Below are 19,812 nucleotides of genomic sequence, written 5' to 3' on the forward strand. Positions count from 1 at the left end.
AGGAATGGCCGTCTTAAGTAGTCTTTATTTTGCTGCCATATGCCTGTCTTGTTATTGCTGTACCGTCTTTGTGAGTTTATGTGCAGAGCAGTGCTTCTCTTCATACCTGTCCTAGCTGTCCTAAGCATAACCACTGCGTGGGAACTAGGGGGCGCAGTTTATACCCAAACCCACTAGGCCTACCGCAGTCTCTCCCTAGAATTAATGCACAGCATAAAAGAACTCCAGGAAGAATGCGTTCTCCTCAACTTTGGGAGGAAGCAGCTCTGAAGGCAACTGGCCTTTCTCACTCTTGTGGTCTAGTGTGTCACAGCTGGCCCCCTCCTTGGGCCCACTTACCACCATTTTTCCTTTCAGGGGGGCCATGTATCTTCAAAATTCTAATTAAGGGAAGCGGATGTGCCTCAAGTGACAAGGCCTCCGCCTACCATGTGGGAGGACCCTGGTTTGATCCCCGGGGCCTCCTGGTGAAAAAGAAGAAGAGAAAGTGTGCCCTCATGATGAGCCAAGCGTCCACGTGAGTGCCCGCATGGCGAGCCAGTGCCCATGCAAGTGAGTCACACAGCAAAGATGATGACACAACAAAAGAGAGACGAAGGGGAGGGTCAAAGTAGAGCACAGCAGAGACCAGGAACTGAGGTGGTGCAATGGACAGGGAACCTCTCTCCCCATCAGAGGTCCCCAGAATTGAATCCCTCTGAATCCCAGAGGAGAAAGATGAGAAGACAAAAAGAAAAAGAAAAAGAAAAAGAAAAGAAAAGAAAAGAGAGAAATAGAGAAGATCACACAGCAAATGGACATAGACAACAAAAACAGCAGGGCTGGGGGAAAAATAAATCTTAAAAAAAAAAATTCTAATTAAGTTTATTTCTTCCAGAATCAATGCCTTCCAGAACAAGATAGGAGTCACAAGGGGATTTCAGGCAGTTCCAACCACAGGGTCACACCCATCTTTCCTCGACCTCAGTAGGAGAGCCAGAGAGCTTCACGGGCTGTCAGGCAGGGCCTCCTGCCCTAACCAGCGGGAGGCACCTCCAGAAGAACGGCCCTCGCCCCTCGCACCCCCTTAGGAATAAGGGACGAGCTCTCCAAGGGGAGTCGAGGCAGCTCAGGCTGGGAAATGAGGAGAAGACGAGCCACAACGTCGCCGACAGACAACGAGGCTGCCAGACCCCTCTGAGACCCCGCGTTTAACCTTGGGGTCTGCGTTTCTCTTTCCAGGACCCCGTCTTGGCCCCAGATATTCCAAACAGGCCTCACCATTGGCCCCCACCTTTGGTGGAGTAGCCAATAACATCTGGGGGCCTCCCCTTAGCATCAGCAAGGGGGAGGAATAATTGATAGTTTAAAAGGTAAACCACACGAGGCACGGCTCACTCTCTCTGCCTGGAGGAGCCCACACCAAACCTTGGTGTGTTTTTCCATCTTTCTCTCCCATTTCTCCGCAAGCTCTGTTCTTATCCTCCATTTCCCAATCAATTCTTTTTTACTGGTGTGCTCTTAAATTCTTTTATGCAACATAGCCAGGAACCTAGAGGAATCCAGCACTTGCCTGGCTGCGGGGGTTGGGAAGCCATTTGGTAGCTAGATGGGCAGATACCTGTCCAGCGACACTGGGTGGGAGAGCGAGTGGGAGCGTGGGAGGGGGGCGCTTCCAGCAGGAGGGCACTGCCTCCCAGCGCTTGGTGCAATACTGAGGGACTCTCCCCGCTCCCAGGTCAGAGTCGGCTTACTCTTACGGTATCGTGCGGCAACGTCAGACTTGCATACCACACGCTGCTGGGTTTTTCAGTTGCCCTGAAAGGAAATCACCCAGGTGCGTCCCGGTGTGGAAGGCCAGGCCGGGCTTTGATTTGGATGTGGCAAGGTGAGTCCCTCGGCCCACGGGGCTGGGCCCACTGGCCCCTGCTTCCTTCCACACCACACTCCGGGACCCCAGAAGTCGCCGCCTCCCCACCTGCGCCACTGGGCCCGAGTTGTAGGCTGGACCAGCTGGGTAGGGAGGCCTGGAAGCCCCTTGAGTGGAGCTGTTGGGAGGGGAGCGCGGGCCGCTGGGGCTGCCCCCATCCCCCAACTACCACGCCCTGGCACAGGCCGCCAGAGCCCCCCAAGATGCTCATTTTGAGCCTGGCCGTGGGGGGTCTTCTCAAGGACACTAGCACGTCTTGCCCCGCTGACTGTCGCTGAGTGTCGCGTGTGGAGTGCTCAGGTGTGCGGAGGCTGGCAAGCTCCGGGCTTCTGTCGGGAGGGCTAGGGGCGGCCCAGGACTTCTGTCACCTTCTGCAGAGCCATCTTCCAAAGCAGATAGTCCCACCCCCATCTGGACTGTCCCTATCTTCCCAAGGCCATTCGCCACCTTTTCGGGGACTTCTTGGAATGGCAAATGGCTGGAAAGCCCTAGCGACTCTGACCGCTTGCAGGGTGGCCCGTGCAGCAGGAGGTGCTTGGCCACGCAGGGACGACAGAATGCCTGGCCTCCCGCGCGCTGTGCCACCGACCACCCCTCCACGTGGGCACTGAAGCCCCCTGATACCCTCCATCACCCAAGCAGGGCTGGGTGCCCATTGCACCCAGCCTCTCAGAAACGGAGACCATCAGCTGCCCTCCCAAGGCAGGGTCTCCTCTTCCTTTAGGGCTAGGCCGAGGTGCTGCCTCCCCCAGGAAGCCCTCCTCACTGACTCCCATGACCTGGGAGGGGACAGTTGGGACAGGTGGATAAGCCTCGGGGACTGTGTGTGCCTGACTTGGTGTGTTTCCCTCAAATTGGATAATAATTGTAGAAACATAATCTTCTTGTTTTTCTTTTAAAATATTCCTGATTTTATCTTCCTCTCAATAGAAAAGTGAGATTTTTCATGATATAAACCTTTCCTAGTGGGCAAAACTCCAGGAAGTTCCATCGAGAAATGAAGAGGGTCAGGGAAGCACGGGCGCCTCGCAGACTTTGTCTCTTTTTGATTACCTTTATAATTAAGGGCGATTTTCACAATTTGCTTGCACTTCCAATGAGCTGGATGTTTGGGGGAAAAGAATTTTCCCAAGATTGTGCTCTTTCTTAGGTGTCTATTTTTATTTTATTTTTTTAATTTAAAAAATTTTTATTTTAGGTGTCTGCTGTATAAGCCTGATGGGCTAGAGGTACAATGTAGAGGATCTGGCTCTGCCGGGTGACGGAGCTGACATTGCTCCTGCTGATCGCGTGCGTACCTGGAGGGTGAGGCCCTAGTACCCTCTTCCGCTGCAGAACAGCCCTGCCCGGGACCCCCAAGGGACCCCCACCCACCCCACAGCACACTGTCCCGCCCCGCGGAGTGAGCAAGCTGCCCCCCACCGGGCTGAGAGTTCAAGGGCGGTGGCCCCTGACGGCGCCGCGGCTGCCAGGCTGCCCGGCCCTCCGCCCACCCACCTAGGCTGGTCCTCCCAGCCGGGCGCTCGGCCCCCTTGGCAGGCGAGCGCGGGCGGCGCACAGCCCGCACACTGCGCGTGCCTTTGGCTTTCAGGAGAGACGAGGCTGAGAGCTGCAAGGGTTAACCCAGGTGGCATCGAGCTACTTCCCCTGCCCCCAAAGGTCCAACAATGATGACTTGGAAACGTTGGGACCTGATGAAGCCACGTGCTTCCCTGGAGGGTGACACAGGACGACAGATTGACGGGACACCACCATGTGCCTGCCGCGTGCCAGGCGTCCAGGGGCTGGGGATGCAGCGTGCCGCGGAGGGACAGGTCCGGCTGGGGACTGGAGACCTGCTCCACCGCCCCCAGCCTGCCTCCCTCCTCCTCACCGAGGCCTTCACCTGCTCAGCTCGCGTGGTGACCGCTCGCCGGCCTCTTGACGCTTCTGTACCATCTGAAGTTTTTACAGTGAGCCTGTATCTATTGTATCATCAGAAAACCAGTAAAAGAGCTTTAAATGCCACAGGCGTGGAAGTGATTGCAAACATCCGCGAGACAGTTCTGACAAGTGGACCCAGCCCTTATCTTACAGATGGGGAAACTGAGGCACAGAGAAGGAGAAATTCCTGGCCCAAGGTCACTGGGCTGTTAGAATTACGCCTCACTGTGCTGCTCTAAGGAGTTAGTGTCTAATCGTGGGGCCCCACGCGGCACCCCTCCCCTGTGGGTGATGGGCTGCTCTTGCTTTGGCCTGCAGCGGCTCCCAGGGCGGCCAGGAGGTAAGAAGATACGCAGGTGGGTCAAGGGCAATTTAGAGGCTTAGTGCGCATGAACTTAAGCTGCTTTGCTGCATGGCACCTGCCAGGTGAGCAGGGAGGGAGCCCCGAGGCTTCGAGACTTGCCCCGCCCCCCCTCCACTCCCGTCCCTGCCCTCCTTGTCCCCCCAGCCTCCCATCCCCTCCCCCGGGCTCAGCAGAGACCCGGGGGGCCCCTTGGATCTCTCCAGCCCCCAGGCTCAGGTTTCCATAGCCCCCGCCTCTTCACGCCGCCCGGGCCTCGCCTCGTCCACCTGCTGGATGACCTTAGGTAAGCCCCACCCCTCGCTGGGCCCCGTTCTTTCCCCCCATCTCCCCAGAAAGGGGTTGAATCGGAAAGTCCCGTCCACCTGGGATGGCAGAGGGCAGCCGGGCCCGCTGAGGCCCACACGTCCTGTCCAGGAGGCGGCTCGGAGGCCCAGGCCGGGCCTGGCTGCCGCCTCCGGGGGGCGTCCTGGGGCTCGCCGGGCCAGTAGCATCGGGCACAGCCCGCAGGTGGCCCCCCTCGCCGGCCTGCAAGGCGGGCCAAGGGCAGGGGTCAGAGGGCCTCAGACCGACCAGTGCCCTGGGAGGCCGCCCGTTTCTCAGAGGGGGAAACCGAGGCCCGGGCAGGCCCTGCCTCCCCAGAGCCACACAGCTCAGTCCAGACCTTCTCCCTGCAGCGTGGGTCTGGGGGCCCCCGGGCAGGCAACCACATGCCCATTTGCTTCCCTTTGCCCATTTGCAAAACACACATGACGGTGCTCCTGGAGTCGAGCCAAGGGAGGAGAAAAGGACAGTCCTGGGACAACCGAAAACACTGGAATGCAGCCTGGACCCTTTAGAAACGTGAAGTTCCTTGAACTCGATAGGTGTCCTTGAGGTAGTTCCGTAAGGGAATATCCTTGTTCTCAGGAAGTGTGCGTGGCAGGGTTCGGCGTTCAAGGAGCAGGATGTGCACAACCTACTTGCAAATGTTTAGAAAATACAAATGGATCGACTGATAGGTAGATGGAGTTAGGAGATAGATGACGACAGATGGCAGGTAGATAGATAATAGATCAAATGACAGAGCAAATTGGGGCAAAACGTGGAAAGCTGGTACATCTGGGTACCTGGTAGGGAGTGTGCTGCAGTTCTCTGCATTGTTTTTGTATTGTTTTTGCAAGTTTGAAATTATTTCAAAATGAAAAGTTTCAAAACCACAACCAAAGCAGCGTGCTGAGCGCCCCTCCCGGGCCGGCTGGGGTGAGACGAGAGCTGCTTCAAGCCTCCCAAGCGGCCAGGCCAGGGCAGAGCTCAGCCGGCGGGAGCCTGGGGCGTCCCTGGAGGAGCTGGCAGGGAGGTGGACGTGGCAAGGGCCTGCTCCGAGCCCCTGCCCCGCTCCAGGCCAGCGCTCGTTGCCTTCACTCGCCGCTGACGGCTTCGCTTCTCTAATAATGCTCTCGCTACCACCGACCAGCCCTTTGTTGTTCCCATTTCATGGATGAGACGAGGAGGCTCAGGCCCGTGACTCCCACCTCTGGGGAGTGGTGGCCTCCAGGTAAAAACAGCTTGAGGAGAAGAAACCCAGGCAGCCCTTCTGACAGAGGTGTCTGCAGGGGTCTGTCCATCTCTTGGGGTTGTGGAAACACCCACCGCACCCCACGCCAAGGAAGAAGGCAGGAGACAGCTTGGGGCTCTGAGAAGGTCCTCGCAGTCACGGGACCAGGGAAGGGAGCGCCTCTGCCCCACCATCCTCACACCTCATCTCAGATGTTCTGGTTTGTCTTTTGTGGACCCCAGACAGTTTTATCCTTAAGCTACCCCACTCCTGTGCTGCACACATTGTGTAGATGGGGCCTTTTGATTAGCTTCAGTGAAGGCACCTTTTTTTTTTTTTGAAAGATTTATTTTTATTTATTTCTCTCCTTCCCCCCACCCCCGGTTGTCTGTTCTGTGTGTCTATTTGCTGTGTCTTCTTTGTCCGCTTCTGTTGTTGTCAGTGGCACAGGAATCTGTGTTTCTTTTGGTTGCATCATCTTGTTGTGTCAGCTCTCCGTGTGTGCGGTGCCATTCCTGGGCAGGCTGCACTTTCTTTCGCGCTGGGCGGCTCTCCTTACGGGGCGCACTCCTTGCACGTGGGGCTCCCCTACGCGGGGGACACCCCTGCGTGGCAGGGCACTCCTTGCGCGCATCAGCACTGCACATGGGCCAGCTCCACACGGGTCAAGGAGGCCCGGGGTTTGAACCGCGGACCTCCCATGTGGTAGACGGACACCCTAACCACTGGACCAAGTCCGCTTCCCTGAAGGCACCTTTATTTTAAAACTTTTAAATTTTTAAAAAGATACTTAAATTATACAAATGTCATATAAAAATATGGGGGATTCCCATATGCCCCATTCCCCACACCTCCCACATCTCCCCACATTAACAACATCCTTCATTAGTGTGGTACATTCATTGCAATTCATGAACACATTTTCTGAGCATTGCCACTAAGCATGGATTATAGTTTACATTGTAGTTGACACTCTCTCCTGCACGTTTTTGTAGGTTATGGCAAGATTCATAATGGCCTGTATCTGTCATTACAATGTCATTCAGGACAATTCCCAAGTCCTCAAAACACTCCCATATTACACCTGTTTTTCCCTTTCCCTGCCCTCAGAACCTCCAGTGGCCGCTGCCTCCATGTCAATGATAAAAGTGCTTCTATTGCTAGACTCACAGTAAGTCTATAGTGGAACACAAGTAAGCCTACATTAGCCCACAGCTCACTCCCCAGTCCTGAGGGTTCTGGGATGGTGATGCCCACTCCACCTCTACTTGAGAGGGGGCCGTGATCCCACAGGGCTGATGGATGGGGCTCTCTTGCTTGCAGTTGTAGACGCTCTCGGTTCCTTGGTGTGGTGGTTGTCCATCCTCACCTCCTTGGTAGCTGTCCCGGGTGAGTCCAATGAAGTGGAGGGTAGGTGTGCCACTCCCTTGAGATTCAGGGCCCAACTGGCACATGGACAGCCCAAAGGTTTAAGTCTCTTGTCCAGCTGAAGGCACCTTTAATAGATCATTTGATTAGATCACTTTAGGGCCTTTGATTGGTCTATGCCAATGAGGCATGACCAGGTTAGGTCTCCACCCTCTTGCTGGTTCTTTTTTAAAATTAAAAAAAAAAAAATTAGAATACTTTTTTTTTTAATATACATTTTTACCTCTTGATTCCCCCCTGTTGCTGTTTGTGCTTGCTGCCTGCTCTGTGTCCATTTGCTGCGATTTCTTTCCACGTCTGCTTGTCTTTTCCTTCCCATCTTTCTCTTTAGGAGGCACCGGGCACCGATCCTGGGACCTCCAGCATAGGAGAGGCACTCAATTGCTCGTGCCATGTCAGCTCTGCTCTGCTGCGTCTTTCACTGTCTCTCCTCTGCGTCTCCCTTTATTGTGTTATCTTGCTGCACCAGCTCAGCTCTCCGTGGCACGGGCCAGCTCGCCTTCACCAGGAGGCCCCAGGAATCGAACCCATGGCCTCCTGTATGGTAGACGGGAGCCCAGTCGCTTGAGCCACATCCGCTTCCCTAATTTTTAATTTATTTTTAATTTTGTGTCTTGCTGGTTCTTATATAAACTGAGAACCGGAAGCAGAAACATAGAGGAAGACAGCTGTCATCTTGACCCTGCCGTGGGACAGAGAGGACTCCAAACCACCTACAACTGCAGGACGCCAGAGAGACCCCGAGACGGAGAGAACGGACGGGCCCTGTGCCCTGCCATGTGCTTGAGTGCCCTCCGCTGAGCTCCGGGGGAAAAACCCTTAGGTGACCCGCCAGGTCTCTGATCCCCTCTGCTGTGATTCAGTGAGCGAGCATCTCTGATGATGCCTTGGCTTGGACACTTCCATGGCCTTGGAACCGTACGCTTTCCCCCTAATAAGCCCCTGTATAAAAGCCAACCGGCTCCCCAGCTCTCCTTCCGGCATACCGCACTGGCAGCCTCCGGCAGCCTCGGACCTCAGGGAGGCGGCGACTGGCGCAGCGGGGAACGCGGCTCCTCCCTGGACCCCACGGAGGCCGGGCGGAGGGCAGAGGAGCTCGGGGGGCCAGTGTTCCGAGCCCCTGCTGCCCCACGGCAAGCGGCGGCGGGGGATGAGGGCAGCCATCGGCTCAGTGCCCGGACCTGCGGCTCAGCGGGGTCGGCGGCGGCGGCCCTCCGACGGATGGGCCAGCTCCTCGCCGCGGGCCTGTCCGCGGGGCTGCTTGGGCCTCCTTGCGGCGTGCAGGCTGGGTTCCCGGGGCAGGCGCGCCAGGAGCAGGGGCTGCCTTGGCCTGGAAACGGCGCTTCCGTCGTGTCCCACGGTCAAGCCTCGCCTCGCCACGGGAGGAGGGTGGGCAGAGGTGGGGGCCTTGTTTCAAAACTGCCGCGCCCGCCTGGGTCAGGTGCTCCCCGGGGGCAAAGCCTGCGCTTCCGACCCCAGCGCCGGGCCGCGCTGGTCCCAGTCCCTTCTCAGGGATCTGCCCAGCACCCGGGCAGCGGGAGCCGGCTCTGAGTTAGACAGCAGAAGTTGGGTTCAGACCCAAACTGTAAGTGGGATCCCATTGTTCTTTGTTAAAACCCAGACACACCGTCAGACATCTACCAACGCCAGGAAGAGCCGCAGGGACACTGAGGGCTGGGTGGGGATTACAGGTGGTGTTCGTAGTTTTCTTGCTTACCCACATTTTCTAAGCTGTTTAAAAGGGTAAGGGAGCAGGGTGAAGGTCCCTCGTATGAATTTGGAAAAGCCATCTCCTGGAAGGCCACAGCCCTGAGGGCAGAGCATGGGTGGGACCTCCATGTACTCGGCTCTTGGGCTCTTTGTGCAGTGCACAACCAATGCAACAGTCCATGGCAGTCCTGTAGGGAGTACGTCGCTACACACCTCAGAGGGCTGAGGGCTCGCAGCTCCCCTTTGCCTCCCCTCTCTTGAAGCCAGACTTGAGGGTGTGATTTACGCTGAAAAGCCCCTCCTCAGCTCTTTCTTGTAACCAAAGCTCCTTCCTTGGCTCCCAGCTTTATTTCAGCCTTTCGTCAAATCCCCATCAGGGCTGGACTCCCGGCTCTGCGTGGGCCAGGGCGGGAACAGGTTGGAGGGCTGCTGTGTCACAGGCAGACGCACCCCCCATCCGCCAGGAATTCCACAGCACCCAGGAATAGGGCCCTCAGGCCTCGGCAGAGGCGTCGAGGGCCCCGGGTTGTGGCTGCGCCCCACAGCCCTGTCTCCCGCGGCTCCCCCGCGGTGCTCCCCTGCACTCCTTTCCTGGCCCAGCCCAGCCGGCTGTGGCTCTGCCCCGAGCCGCCACATTGGGCTGGGGGCCACCTCCTTCAGGAAGGCCTCCCTGGGCTGGGTCGGGGTGGCGTGTGAAGCCGTGCCCTCGGGCCTTCTTCAGCCGACTGCTCATACCTCCGGGTGGGAGCCACAGGGCCCAGCTCTACGGCCCCAGAGCCCAGCACGGGGCTGGGTGCAGAGCGGGTGTCGTGAACCGTGTGTGGAACGAGTGAGTGAGAAAAGGTGCAGGTAAATGATTTGTATGACACGTCTGGAAAGCTCCGCTGTTCTTTTCCAACTTCTACACTCACCAAACCAGAGAGTAGCCAAGAATATGTGATCGGGCATGAGATGACAGAGATGAGCTGGAGCTCTGTGGACTCTGTAAGAAAATCGTGTCTTTAAGGCAAGTCCAGGCTGGTGGGTGAACCCGTTGTGAGCGGGTCCTTTGATTAGGTTACTGCAGGTAGGGCTGGGCCCAGGGTGGCTCTTAATCCTCTTAGATTTGTCCTTTATAAATGAGATGGATACAGAGAGAGAGACAGAGCCATGGGAGCCAGGAGCCAAAGCAAGGAAACCTAGAAGAGCAGGGGAGACCAGCAGACGCTGCCGTGTGCCATGCCTTGCGATGGAGGAGTCCATCCAGGACCGCCGGCAGCTGGTCTTAGGGGAGAAAGCATCTTCTGATGATGCCTTGATTTGGACCTTTTCATGGCCTCGGAGCTGTACGCGTGTAAGCTAAGAGATCCCCACTGTAAAAGTCAGCCCATTTCTGGTAGATTGCCTTCAGCAGCTGAGCAGACTAGAACAGATGACCTTGAGCTCAACTCCTGGCCCTGCGCTGTGACCTTGGGCAGCCCACCTGGAGCAGAGGCTCCCATGTCCACCACATCTCCTCATCTCGGTCCATCTGTGGGGTCCCTCAGCCAAGCCCCCATGGCCTGAGGTTTCCTCTGGGGTCCAAAGCCCCTCTGCCAGTGCAGAGCAGGTGGAACTGCTGGGGAGTAAGTGCTCCCAGGAGCAGTGACAATCGCTAGTGGGAGGATAAACACCTGCTGCCTTGGCCTTCAGGCAGCTCGGTCCTGGGGTGCTCAACCTCCCAGAAAACCAGGATCAGACAAGGTCACTCTGGAACCATGAGGAAACGAGTCAAGAGCAACAAGGGGGAGCGGGCGTGGCTCAGGTGGTTGAGCTCCTGCCTCCTACACGGGATGTCCCTGTTTGGTTTCCGGTGCCTCCTAAAAAACAAAAACAAAAACAACAAAGAACAAGCAAAACAAACGAGAGAAAAAAGCAACTCAGGGGAGCCCATGTGGCTCAGTGGTTGAGCGTCAGCTTCCTACATACGAGGTCCCGGTACCTCAAAAACAACAACGATAACAAAACACAAAATCAAGACCACATCACAATCTTGTCCAGGTCCAGAAAAATCCAGGTCACTGTGTGTGTCTCCTGAAAGTCAAAGGCACGGCCAGGCAGGACGCCAGCCCACCGCGCTACCACAACGCCCTTGCTCGCCTGGGAAGGGGAGCGAGGCGTGTGGCTGGGTGGTTTGGAGCTGTATGTAACCCAGAGAAACATGTTCTTAAACTTACTCCTTTCTGTGACTGTGACTAGAGTTGTAAGTAGGACCTTTTGATGAGGCTACTTCAGTTAAGGTGAGACCACCTCAATCCCAATGGGTCTTAGCCCTCTTCCTGGAGTCCTTTATAAGCAGAGTGCAATTCAGACAGACAGAGCGGAGGCCACCGGGGCCCGGCCAGAGGCTGACCATCAGGGAGCCTGGGAGAGAAGGGAGAGGTCAGGAGGGGCCGCCACGGGCACTGCCGAGTGACAGTGGAGCCCAGGACCGAGGTCCCTGGCAGCCAGCCCCAGAGCGCCCGTCTTCAGGAAGAAAGCAGAGCCTTACTGATGCCTGCCCAGCGGGCTTCTACCCTCAGCCCAGGAGGCGATAAAACCCCGTTGTTCAAGCCGCTCCACGGCGTGGTATTCGCTTGAGCCGACCAGGGGACTATTAATAAAACACTGCGCAAACGAGAAAAAGACCAAACTTTCCTCTCTCCCGGGTGATGTGAGTGGCTGCTGCCTCGTATCGATTACGGCTTTATCAATGTTTAATTCCTCCCACCTTCTAGAAAAATTTATTAAGATACCAAATCACAGAATTATTGTCCCCTGCGCTGCTTCCGATTAGCATCCAACCCAGCCCTGCCTTCTGACCCTCTTCCTGAGATGCCCCACGTCGCCCAGGCCGTGTGCTCTCCCTTGTCGCCACAAATCTATAAACCCCACTTTGTTTAACCACAGGGGAGTCGCTGGTCGTCTCCCCCACAAGCTGCCTCTGAAGCTGAGTTGCTTGATAAGCCGCCCTGTGTTGCTTTCTTCCCTTTTCCATCCTGTTTCTACCCCCCTATGCAATGCTTCCTGGAGCATCTCTCGAACTGCTTGCTTGTGTGTTAGTCAGCCAAAGGGGTGCCAAGGCAAAGTGCCAGAACTCTGTTGGCTTTTATAAAGGGTATTTATTTGGGGTAAAAGCTTACAGTCACAAGGCCCAAGAGTCCAACTCAAGGTTCCTTTCTTACCAAACTTGCTGCCACGTGTTGAGGCAAGATGGCGGGCGACGTCTGCGAGGGTTCAGCCTTCCACTTCCCTCGTTAGCTCCGTGGGTCCAACTTCTTCTGACCTCAGCTGGAGGCTGGCATAGGGCTTGTTTCTCTTCTTGGGGCTCATTTCTTTCTGAGCTCACTGCTCTGGCCTCTTCACAACATCAGCTGTAGACCATTAGGTAACTGGCTCATCTCTCTTCCTGGGCCTCTGCCGTGTCTATGGAGCTGGTGCTCCTCCTCTGTGTATCCTTTCTGTGTCTACTTCCGTGTTCTTGATTGAGCATCCGTTTACAGAGCCCACCAAGAGGGCAGGGACTCAACCCTGCATGCCCTAAAGATGTGGTCGAATCAAAGCCCCAATCTTGATTTAATAAAGTAGAAGCGAAACCTCTGAATTTAATACGATCAAAGGAGTATCACGACCAGAGGAACAGACCAGCTTACGAGCATAATCAAGATCTCTTTCTGGAATTCACAAATAATATCACGCTGCCACACCCTGAATCAGTACCTGCTCCCCGGGCCACCCAACCGGAGACAGCACTCCCTGCTCTGAGCAAACTGGGGCGAGAACCTTCTGCAGAGGTTCTGTGAGGCAGAGAGGGGAACCCCGAGGGCACGGGGCTGGGGGCCACGCATGGTTCAGGGACCCCTCTCTGGCTCTGGGAAACAGTGCTTTGAGACTAGACCCCAGTATTAGTTTTCCTAGAAGGGGGAAGAACTGTTGATTTGAAGGGCTCAGCAGTGTTCACCGCTGCCTCTTTGGGGGGCAGAGGGTGTTTTGGGGGGTAATTTACTTCTCCGAGTTTTGCTCATACAAAGGGAAAGTCCTGCACCCTTTCTGGGATGGAGAATTCAGGAGGAGGCAACGCAGTCTGCTTTCATAGAGGACAGAGCAGGTGCACTGAAGACGGTGCTTCCGGGGGCAGGCCTGACTCTGGCAGGAAAGGGGAACGGCTTTTCTGAGGCCCTCCCAGAAATACTGAGAACCTGGATTCCAGGTATGGCTGAGGCAATCCATTTTTTTTTCTTTTTAAAATTTCATTGAAGTATATCATTCATGCATGAACATACATAAACAATAAGTGTAGAGTATAAGTTGTAAACTTAGAGCAAACATGCATAACATCACCCAGGCGTCCCGAATTGTCAACCCACCAACAACACCTTGCATTGTTGTGAGACATTTGTTACAAATTAGGAAAGGGCGATCCATTTCTGAGGGACGTAGCCTGTCCCTGCAAAGTGGTGACTGCTCAGCAGGGTGGTTAGCGTGCTTTCAGGTGAAGGAGATCCACCTGACTCCAAGTGAATTCCAAGTTACTTCACTCACATAACTGCTCTAGATGAAGCCTGATCTAGTGGATCGAGGATATCATCAGAAATAAGGTTTCTTTCTGCCTCCACGTTCCGTACGGACTTCCTTTGGGCGCTGGTTCTTCCTCTGGGTTCCAAGATGGCTGCCAGAGCGTCCAGTGGAGATGGATCACTTGCCTGCTCTGAACCAATCTCTATGCCTATGAAATGGTGTCAGCTGATTGGCCCAGCCTATATCACGGGCTCCACCCCTGAAGCCCAGGGTAGAATTTGCTTTCCTGTAAACTTTTGACTTTGCAGAAATCCGAGGCTGCTGGGACTGGGGAAAGAGACAACCAATGCCGAGAAAAAAAATACTGAAATGCAGGGAAGCAGACTTGGCCCAATGGATAGGGCATCCGTCTACCACATGGGAGGTCCACGGTTCAAACCCCGGGCCTCCTTGACCTGTGTGGAGCTGGCCCACGCGCAGTGCTGATGCGTGCAAGGAGTGCCCTGCCATGCAGGGGTGTCCCCTGCATAGGGGAGCCCCACGTGCAAGGAGTGCGCCCCTTAAGGAGAGCCACCCAGTGCGAAAGAAAGTGCAGCCTGCCCAGGAATGGCCCCGCACACACGGCCAGTTGACACAACAAGATGACGCATCAAAAAGAAACACAGATTCTGGGTGCCACTGATAAGTATAGGAGCGGTCACAGAAGAACACACAATGAATAGTCACAGAGAGCAGACAACTGGGCGTGGGGAGAAATAAATAAAAAATAAATCTTAAAAAACAAGCAAACACCTGAAATGCATGCCTTGCAAAGGGAGGGGTGTGGCCTTGGGCTTGAGGGGCCCAGATGACCCACATCCAGCCTCCGTGCTGCCCCCTTGTGAGGGGCTTCTCCGCTGCGTCCTGCGTCCCAGTGGCACAGCTTAGGTTGGTCTGCTTGCACCTGTTCAGAGGGGCTGAGAGCAGCTTGGGGCAGCATGGGATGTCGGTCCGCGGAGGGTGGGACAGACGCTGGGAGGAGGCGCTGAGAGCAGGGACGTAGCATGGATGTGCACCTGCTCCCGGGGCCCCCAGGAAGGCGTGTGGCCAGGGGAGCAGCATCGGGGGCCAAGCGCACTGAGGGGTTTTAGGGAGATGGAACCCTGCAAGTGCGCAAAGTGGCATTTGAATGCCTCCTGGGTCACAGGGCTGTCGTCCTTATGGTGAAGATGCTGCCTCCCCGTTATGGGGACAATTGAAAAACTGGAATACAGAGCGTAAGCTTCATGTCAGGGGTAAAGTTCTTGAACCTGCTAACTGCAGGTTTAACTTCAGGAGGTTACACCAGTGTACAGCCTCGTCCTTAGGAACGGACATGGAAACACGAAGTGGCAAAGGAGTATGCAGTCCATGTTCAGTTGTTTAGAAAACAGATGATAGATATAAATGTAGGTAGATGACAGACGGTGGGTGGATAGAGAGATAAAATATGGACGGATAGATAAACACAAATGGATGATAGGTAGATGAGTGATGATACACAATGAGATAGCAAACAGCAGATGTGGCAAAATGTTAAAAGTTGGTAAATCTGGGCCTCTGGGTAGGGGCTATATCAAAGTTCTCTGCATTGTTTTTATATTATTTTTGCAACTTTCCTATACACCTGAAATTATTTCAAAATGAAAGGTTTAAAAATCAAAAAGACGCAGTCTCACCTGAAGCCTGCTGGGCGCCCCCTCTCCTCCGTCAGAGCTTTGCCCCCGATGAGCTGGGCCCCGAGCCCAGACTTCCCTCAGCTCAGGGGTCCTAGTGGGGTGGGGCCCCAGACCCAGATGGGGCCGGGGAGACACCCCCTTTCCGGGAAGGAATGTGCTGAATGTGGGGTGAGTGCCGGCCTGCTCCCCCAGGGCCCGCCTCCCAGGCCCCCCACCTCCAGGCACCCCACCTCTCCTGGCTGCCCCTGGCCCGGGCAACCCCAGACTCAGGGGAGGACGCGGTGTGCCCCTGCCGGCTCCCCGCCTTCCCTGGAAGCCTCAGTTTCCTCCCCTGCGAAATGGGGGCGGGACTCCCTCCCACCGGGGAGATGGCGGGTGTGAGAAGGGTTTTGGGGGCGGGGGGTGGCAGCACGCCGGGGGCCAATGTGGACCAAGCCCCCCCGAGAACCAGGCGCCGCCCGTGGGGGGTCCCGCTGGCCGAGGGCTTGGGACGCTTGGGGCGCTGCGCGGGGCGCGGGGCTTCTCCCCCATGCCAGGGCCGAGGAGACTGAGCCTGCAGGAGCTTGACGGCGGGAGCGGCGGCGCCTCCTGCTCGCTCTCCCCGCTGAGAGTCCCATGAAGGTGGGGGTCACAGGACAGGGGCCGGGGAGCCGGGGCTGGGGCGCCTGCCTGCACGCGCCGTCTGGAGGGAGCTTGCGCAGATGGCGCCCGCGGCTCGGCCTCCGCGTCGTCCCTGGGCCCCGGGCCACCGGGGCTGGCTGCTCCGAGGGCCCCCGCCGCGAGGAGGGGAGCCTGGAGACCCCCCGGGCGGCAGGGCGCGCGGCGCTCGGCGGTCCCCGCGGACGCCCCCGCGCGCGGTGCCACGTGGCAGCGGTGCCCGCCGCCGGGAGCCCGCCGCAAGCTGATCACCACCGCTGTTGGGGCCAACCCTCTCCCGGCTCCTGGAAGCTACAACAGGAAACAAGGCTGCCAGTGGGGGCGGCCCGGGCCTCCGGGGGGCGCCTCCCCAGCCCCAGCCCCAGCCAGCCGCCTCCCGCGCGCAGGACGCCAGGGCCGCGCGGTGCGTGGAACGGCCGCGCGCGGGGAGGAAGCGGCGCGGCCCTGCCCTTGCTCTCGGTGTGAACTGGGCAAGTGCGTTTCCCTCTCCGGGCCTCAGTTTCGCTTCCTCTGAGAAGGGCCTGTGAGCCCCGGCCTTCCCTCAGCGGGTGCAGGCAGAGCGCCCGGCTCCGGGGCCGAGGCCCCCTGGGAGGCTGCTCCTTCCCCAGCACTGCTCCAGGGGGGACACGTGTGCCCAGGTGGGGCTGCCGGCAGACGCCTGGCACCCAGGGCAGGACTGGGCTCTCATCGCCTTGCTGGGCCCTCTGCCACTCACTGCTCCCCAATGTTTGTTTTCCCTCCTCCCCACCGCCGGCTCTTTTGGCTCTCTGTGTCCATTTGCTGTGTGATCTTCTGTATCTACTTCTCGTTTTGGTCTTCTCTTCCTGTTTTCTCCTCTAGGATTCACTGGGACTCGATCCTGGGGACCGCTGAGGTGGAGAGAGGTTCCCTGTCGCTTGTGCCATCTCAGTTCGTGGTTTCTGTCGCGTCTCACCGTGACTCTCCCCTTTGTCTCTCTCTCGTTGCATCATCACCTTGCTGCGTGACTCACTCCCTCCGGCACTGGCTCACCACACGGGCACCCCTTTACCAGGAGGCCCAGGAATCGAACCTGGGTCCTCCCATATGGTAGATGGAAGCCTAATCCCTTGGGCCACATCTGCTTCCGTTTTCTCTTTTCTTGCTCCCCCCTTGCACACCCGGGGAAACCTTTGTGTCCAGGGGAGCTCCACTGCACCGAGCACAGGCCGCCGCGCCTGGCAGCTCCTGACAGCTGGTTCCAGGATCCCCCCACCCCCATCTGCCCTTGGAGGCGGAGGGCACAGAAGAGGCCCCGCCCAGACCCCTGACTATTGCGGGAAACAGGGACCTTCAGCCCCTGGCCTGCCCCATCTGATGTTCTTCTGGCCCCAGGGACCTCAGAAGCCCCCCGCCAGCCCCTCCAGGGGATGGCTTCCTGGCCTTGGAGGAGGAGGCCAAGAGCCAGCATGCACCTCCGGGCACCTGGCTTCAAGCCACAGGGCAGGGACAGCTCAGGTCCCACCAGGCGCCAGGTTGGGGGCTTGTGGAGGCAGGTCTTCTCCAGCCAGAGCAGCTGGGCTGGCGGATCCTGGAAGGGCAGCCACCCAGGGTGAGGCCAGTGGGCTCTGGGCTCAGGTGGCCCATGCCCTCTCCCTGAGCTGCACCTTACCACGGGTTGCAGGTTGGACCATTTCCCCTGGAAAAGACATGCCCAAGCTTTCGCCCACGTTCATGTGGGTGCAAACCCATGTGTGTCCAGGACCTATTTAGATGAGGCCAAATTGAGTGAGGGAAGGCCCAGGCCTTAATTCACACGGCTGGAGGCCTTGGTAAGAGAAGAAAGTCAGAGGCAGTCAGTGGAAGCCAGAAACCAGACGTCAGAGAGAGCCGTGCAAGGAGACCACGCACATCACCGCTGACACGACGACTGTCATCGCCAGAACACCACTGACTCCGGGAGAAAACATGGCCTGGCTGGCATCTAGATGTTAGACTTTCAGCCTTGGACCTGCGAAGGCAACCAGCATGTGGTGTTTGTCATAGCAGCCCTGGCGAGCTAAGACACCTTGCCTCCCCGAACTCTGTTTCTCACTCTGGAGAAGGAGAGGTGGCAGCCCGAGGATAGCTGGGCTCAGCTCTGAGCCACGGGGTGTTCCGTGGGCGCCCGGGGCCTGTGGGGTGCGCCCTGCCTGAGGCATGGTCATGCGTTGCCCCAGCAGCTCCACGGCCTTCCAGGATTGGTCCCTCGTGTTGACAAGTCAGGACATTTCACAGAAATGTCAGACTTTCTTTTACCTTTTGAAATTCAAAATGGGACACTCTGGCCACACAGATCCATACTGCAGGAGGCACAGCTGGCCCGAGGCGTGTTGGGGCTGCCCCTTCCGGGCCACAGGCCTCTGGCTCACCTCCCGGACCACTGCAGTGACCTGGGTGTGACTGCTGGGGACAAGGGATGTGTCACCTCCCTGCCCCTGTCCTTGTCCCCTACTGTCCCCATGCAGCTAGTGGGGTCTGTTAAAACCCAAGTCCAAAAGCAGGAGACATGTGCACACCCGTGTTCATAGCAGCGTTATTCACAATTGCCCAAAGACGTAAGCAAGCGATGAATGGGTAAACAAAATGTAGTATACTCATATGATGGAATATTATTCAGCCGTTAAAAAAGGAATGAGGTTCTGATACATGCAGCGACAGGGATGGACCTTGAAGACGTCATGTTGAGTGAAATAAGTCAGACAGAAAAGGATACCTCACTGAGAAGAAATAATTAGAATAGGCAAACTCATAGAACCAGAATCTAGAATAGAGGTAGGGGTAGGGAAGGGAGAGCTAATGCTTAAATTGTATAATTTATATTTGGATCGCTGGAAAAGTTTTGGTAATGCTTGTTGGTGATGGTAGCACATCCCTGTGAATGTAATCTACAGCCCCGAATTATGTATTTGAATGAGGTTAAAGGAGGAAATGTTAGGTTGTACATATGTTACTAGAATACATTTTTTAAAAATTCACAGGACTTTGCAAAATAAACCATGGACTATATACTTAATAATACACTTATAAAAATGTTCTTTCATGAGCTGTAACAAATGTACCGCACTCATGCAAGGTGTTAGTAATAGGGTGGTATACGGGAACTCCGTATTTTATGCATGATTTTTCTGTAAAGCTACTTCTCTAAAGAGAAAAAGGCGGGGGGGGACACCCAAAACCCAAGTCCGCTCGCGTCCCTCCCCTGCTCCCACCTCTCTCAGCACAAAGCTGAGAGCCTTCGGGGTGTGAGGGGCCTGGGGTGGCCTGCAGGCCCCCCCCCCCCGCTGCGCCACCCAGCTGCATCAGCCTCTCACTTCCGCCCCGCTCCCGGCCCCCACCATCGCCCCAGCCCTGCCTCCCACTGAGCGTCCCGCTCAGCTCCTGCTGTCACTGTCTTTAGGGCATCCTCCTTGGGACCCCCCGGTGACCCTCCTACCCACTAGCCTCACCCCACTCCCCTTCCCCTTTTTTCTCTCCAAAACCTGTTTCGCTTCCCCTAACTCCACACTTGCTTACTGAATGCCTCCTCGGCAAGGGTGCCAGGCCCATGAGGGGGGGTTTGTTTTGGTACCGCTGTGGGGCCCGGCACACTGTCTGAGGTACACAGTTGGCTCATAGTATATTTTTCTTGAACAGGTGGTGATTGGCTGGCTGGCTGGCTGGGGGGTGGATGGGGGGTGGATGGGTGGATGGATGGGTGGGTGGATAGGTGGGTGGATGGGTAGATAGGTGGGGGGTGGATGCCTAAATGGGTGGGTAGATGGACAGATGGATCAACAGATGGATGGCTGAATGGCTGGGTGAGTAGGTGGTTGGTGGATGGATGGGTAGATGGATGGACAGATGGACAGATGGTTGGAAGGATGGATAGCCAGATGGATAGTTGGCTGGCTGGCTGGCTTCCAGCTGCAACCATAGTTGTGGGTTTACATTTCCTGCCTCTGCCCCTTTGCCGCCTCTGGGCCCAGGTCCCTGGGACTGATAGGGACTTCGAGTGCAATGCCGCAGCTAACTCCTGAGAGGCTAAGTGGCACCATGCCCCACCTCACCGGCCCGTGGGCATCCTGAGGGAGGGAGG

The sequence above is a fragment of the Dasypus novemcinctus genome, chromosome 8 (assembly GCF_030445035.2).
Source record: "Dasypus novemcinctus isolate mDasNov1 chromosome 8, mDasNov1.1.hap2, whole genome shotgun sequence".
NCBI lineage: Eukaryota > Metazoa > Chordata > Mammalia > Cingulata > Dasypodidae > Dasypus > Dasypus novemcinctus.